Source organism: Cryptomeria japonica, chromosome 11, assembly GCF_030272615.1.
Source record: "Cryptomeria japonica chromosome 11, Sugi_1.0, whole genome shotgun sequence".
Lineage (NCBI taxonomy): Eukaryota > Viridiplantae > Streptophyta > Pinopsida > Cupressales > Cupressaceae > Cryptomeria > Cryptomeria japonica.
Genome location: NC_081415.1, coordinates 68,332,491 through 68,338,364, shown reverse-complemented (window position 1 = coordinate 68,338,364; position 5,874 = coordinate 68,332,491).

The following is a 5,874-nucleotide window of genomic DNA, read 5'->3' as shown; positions in this document are numbered from 1 at the left end:
ATAAGGATTTATGCAAAGGATTGGATAAGAGGGATGGAAGGATATAACATAGGTGTTGGATAATGGATGGGATGTTGGAAGAATTATGCATGGCTAGATGGAAATGCTAGCAAGATTAACATTGGCACACACCTTGAGGGGTCGTGGACTAGTGGAGCAATAGTGGATTTCAGAGTTTGTGATTTTGATGGAAAGGTTAGTGTGGGTTTTAGGACACCAGGAGCCAAAATGGATGAAGGAGGTGAAATAGGTTTTAGGATAGTGGATGTGGGAGAAGCTGGGGTAGCAAACTTGAATGCCAATTTTGATTTTTCTTTAGTGTGCAAGTCCTGTATGAGCGACTTGGGAATCCACATGGTTCTTGATTTTTCATTTTTTTGTGATACTTTAGAATGCATTGCCTCGATGTAAGACTTGGGAAGCCATACACATTTTGAATTTTCTCTTTCTTTGTGGGCCTTTGTGGCCTTTTGGAAATTTCTTTCTTTTGTAGTTCCTTGGAATGCATTGCTTCTACAAGCACCTTAGGAATCCATATGGCTTTTGAAATTTCTTTCTTTTGCTCAGTGGGCCTTTGTGGCCTTTTGGATTTTTCTTTTTCTTTTTGGATCATATTTTTCTTTGTTTTGACATGATGATTAGATGGGACATGTTGATCCTTGAATACATGTGGATTGTTTGACTTATGACTTTTATGCTTGCATCCAAATTTCTTGGAGAAGGAAAATAATGTGTGGATGGATATGAATGATATGGAGGTTTGGATGAATGGAAGGTGCTCGAAGATGTGTGCCTTTAATGTTGATCCTGCATAAGGAATGGAGGGGTATAGTGACCTAAAATGGATGGAAGAGATGAAGGGGAAGGCATATGTTTGGACTTAGATGGAAAAATGTGGGATTTAGTAAGGATACCAACGTCTCGAAAGTGATTTTTTTTGCTGGGACCATGAGTATCATAATTTGCTTTAATATGGTGGGATTTTGATGTGTCTTGTTCATGGAGGTCTAACCCTTTTCTTTGATAATGCATGCTTTGGAAGATATTTTTAACAAAGGGTTTCTTCTTACTTTTGATGCTAGAGGCAAGTCCATTTTGAGGTGGGGGTGGCTTTCAAGGAATGATAGGATCATGAGAGGGCTTTATGGGCATGATGGACTCTTGAGGCAAACATGGAGAATTATGACAAGGGAATAAAGGGATACTTTGATCTTGACATGGAAGAGGACCATTGGATAGAGTAGGAAGGGTGTTTGACTCTTCATTTTGAATAGGATCATTTGAAAAGGTGGAAGAGGCATCATGATCTTTCCTAGGAAGTGGATTAGGAATGAGATTTGGAAGGATATTTTTCTCTTGAGGTGGAAGGGGATCATCTTGGAAGAAATGGAAAGGTGTAAGGGGATCATCAGAGGGTTCTAGGGAGGTAGAATCTTTTTCAACCATTGGACTGGATTTGAGAGTTTTGGTGTCTTGATCTTGATTTATGATAGGACTTGTTTCTTCATTTTTCAAATTATCCTCTTGACATGGAACCACTTCTAAGGAAGGGGTAGTATTTTCAATATGCATGGGGGATTCTTGGAAGGTGTTCATGTTTTTGCATGATGGGAAAGCATTTTGGATGAGGCCTTCTAGAGTGGCTATGATTGGAATTGGAGTGCATGATGGCATAGGATCTAATATATCTGAATCGTATAAAGGATTTGTATAAAAAAATGGATTAGCTTGGATTTGTACTATTGATAGCTCTTGAGGGTCAACATGGGAAGTTTCACCTTTAGGTTCATTGTTTGAAGGAGATGGTATTGATTATTGCTGAGAAGTTTTAGGAGATGAAGGCATCATGGAAGAGATGGAGGCCACATATGGAGCCTTGCTAGGAATAGGTGTATTATTTTGATCATGTTTGGTAATTACACCTAGTTTCTCCTTAGGTGAATCATTAGGATCTTCAATTTCAATACCACCATTATCAAGGAGGTCTTGAATTTTATGTTTTAATTCCATGCATATTGAATTCTTATGTTTGTTGTGTCTATGATATGCACAATAATCACTCAAAAATTCACATCCCCATGTGGTCTTGTTAGGCAATATGATAAGATTGTGCTCAAGAAGCTCTTTCAAAGCTGACTCAATAGATTGTCCCAAAGGTGTAAATTGTCTATTTGAGGGATATTTTGAAGAAATATCTTGTTGTCTTGGTGAATAATTCATGGGATCTTGTTCGAGATTTGGCTTTTGATTTTCAATCACTTGTTGTTCCACCTTATTGAGTTGATTTAGCATTTCTTGAAGTTTGTTGTTCTTGATATCGTGAAATTTTATCTCAAAAGGGGTCATTGAATCTTTTTGTTGGTCTTGAATGTCATATATTTCTCTCTTGAGACATTGAATTTGTTGGGCCAAGGTAGCCATGGAGATTTACGATAGTTCTGATCTTTGACCTAGGACAATATATGAGACTCTAGGTATGATACAAACCCTAAAGTGCAAAGGGGGAACTATATAATATGAGTGAGATTAGGATGTGATAAGGATCAATGCAACAATGAAATCTATGTGGCATGATTGAGATGGGAATGTGCTAAAGGGTTGATGAAAAATGTGATATATATGATAGGAAAGTGTTGTGCAGCTAAACCCTAAATGGGATATGAGGATGAATGATGTTTGATGCAAGGACTAAGGATACTCTAGGTTTGGAAAATACTTGCAATGTGAGGTTTGACTTGTGCTATGATGGATAGACACAAGGATAAGTGATCAAAGAGAGGGCATGCTATGATAGGAGATGATGAACTCCAAGTGGAATACTAACTCAAAGACATTGATAGGTTCCCTAACTCAAGAAAGATGCACCTAAAGTAATAAGGGTGGTTGATAATTGAAATTTGATGTGTGCAAGCAATGTTTGTGGTTTTTTTGGATTTTGGTATGCAAATAATAATGGAGTGCTAGGACCAATGATGAAATGACCTAATACACTTATGCAAGGTTTAAGGTCATGCCCTAAAGGAATGATGGAAAGCTATGCAAAGATTATGGGTATGATCTAAGGGAATTATGCAAGGGTATATATAACCTAATGGTGGTATGCAAGGACTAGGTATAATTAAATGTTGTATGCAAGGATGAAAGGAGCAACTAGGTGAAGACTATGCAAGGACCTAAAAGGTATGTGAAGCTAGAATGATGTGACTAAGCGAGTACCTAAAAGATTAGAACTTGAAAAATGATGTCTCACAGGTTCAATGTTTCAAGGACAATGTAGTTTTGCAATGTTTTGTTTTACAACATGGATGGATACTTGAAAGTTTAGACCAAAGTTTTTGTAAAGTGTTTCAATTTCAAGTGTGGTGTTGATTGTGAAATATTTTTATTTGTTTTGCACACACTTAGAAAACACGGCAAATCGAATGTTTGTTTGATTTTTGCAATAAAAGGACATTCAACCACAATCCTAAGGTTGGCCAGGACAATAGTCGTTGAATCTCACTTGGGGGGTTACCCCGAGCTACATAATTCAAAGTGGATACTTAGATGCTTGACCCCACTGGCTCCACCCTCGACACTCACTTCTCTGGGGCAGCCAAGCACCAGTCCCCATGAAAACTCCCTGTGATGAACTTTGTATCTCTACTAAGAACCATAATCTAATGTGAGCCGCTTTAGAGGTCCGACCTCCCGCGTCAACAACTAGAAGGTTTTTGGTCTTTCTAAAACAAAAAGGTGCTAGTAAGGGTTTCCGTTAGGAGACTATCCTTTGAAGTCACACAAGCACGATTGAGGCCTATAGGCCAACAAAATACCAAACACTTTAGTAGTCACGCAAGAATGATTTAGACCTCAAGGGCCCTACAAAGTGCTTGATATGATATAAATCTCAGATAGCTCCAACCTCCAAAATTTTCATCCCAAGAGGCCTATTTATTATAGTGAATTGGAATGCTTGGGTTTTAGCCGTACTCACTTGGGTCGTTCCGTCCTCACTAGTAGTCCTAGTGACCACACGGGGAGGCAAACCCTTTAAAGATAAACACAAAAGAGCCTAATGCTCAAAACACGAAAGACACTGATTCAATTTTAGAGCACCAATTGAAGTGTGATCTAATTAAAAAACTAGACAATCAGTTTTAAATCGCAAATTCTTCAACATGCATCTTGCACAAATGACATTAGTAGTTTCAAGAGATTATCTTCAACACACGAGATTGGATACCACAAGAGTGACCCTGCACAAGCACACAAATCTACAAAGATTAGTTCAAAAAAAATCAAAATCAAAACACACTAAGACCAAACTAAACATTAATCTAATTAACAAATAATTAAAATTTAATCTAAATAAGAAATTAAAAATCTGATTTTAATCTAAAAATAAAAAAAAATCTAATCTAAATTAAAATTAAAAGTCTAATCTAATAAGAAAATTAAAAATAATATAAAAAATAAAAAACTAAATCCAAAAAATTAAAAAAACTAAATCTAAAAAATTAAAAACTAATCTAGAAAATTAAAAATTAATCTTGTTAAAAAAGGCTAAATTAAAATCTAATTAAAAAAAGTTTGAAAACTAATTAAAAAAGAACTAACTTAAATCTAATTAGAAAAAAGATGATCTAAAATCTAAAAAAACAAAACTGAATCTAATTTCTAATTTAAAAAAAAACTAAAAGGAAATCTAATTTTAAAAATAAAACTAAAAACACATTCCAATTTAAAAAAACTAAAAAAGCAAATCTAACTTTAAAACTAATTGAAAACTAATTTAAGAAAGCTGTTTAAAGAAAACTAATCTAAAAAGAAAAGCTTCTAATTTAGTCTCACGGAGGCTTTTTAGAATAGCTCCCCCCTCAGTTAAAACAAAATGAAAATGTCGAATGATATGTGTAACTGTTCTGATAGAAATGCAGCTAATTGATGTTTTTAAGACGTTTTTAAGTCTGCCAAAAAACGTGGCATAGATACAGTGCTGAAATAAATTTGTTTGAAATGTTTTTTTTTAAGAAATTTTTGAGCAATGTAATTGACAGTTGTAAAACTATTTATGAATGCTATGTTGGCATGCATGCAAAATGTGGAATCGTAGATAATGTAGCTGCATTGTTTGACATAATACCTCAAAGAGATGTTATTGCAATTGCATGATATTGATAAAAGAAAAGAAAAAGCTTTAGAAACTTTCAAGAGAAGGTGATCCACAGGTGCAAAAGCATAGTTGGAATGTAAGAACTCATTTTTAGATGCAAGAGAGGTGGAATCATAAACAAGTTTTAACGCATGCAAGACTTGGAACCATAGTTAATTGTCTTTTTTTGTTTTGAAAAAAAAAAGTATTAAATCTTGCCAAGGGATGTATTTGTTGTTTCGACAGTGTCAAAATGTGTCATCATAGACAGGGTGCATAAGCTATTATATAAAGCAATATATGTTACGTTGCAGCCTGAAAAAAAATGAGCTTTTTTAACAGATTGCCTCAACATTCAAACGTTACACAAGATACAACAAGGCTCTCATAGAATGCGCAGTCATGAACTGCATGTCAAAATGGTAAACCTGCCATCATTAACAAAGTATGTTGGAATGTTAAACAAAATGCATAAACATGCAAATACAGACAAGGCAGGTTAACAATTTGATAAAATGCTTCAAAGAGACAATCTCATGAATGCCACAATTACAAACTTCTACCAAACAAAAAAATCAAATCAAAATGAAAGGACAAAGGTAAGTCCCACCGAGCGTGCCAAATGTAGATGAGGGAAACAGATTGAATACAAGATTCAATCTTCCAACATCCAACAATGAAGTACTTGCAAAACACACACATGCAAATACAAATATCTAATCTCAAACACACATGCATGC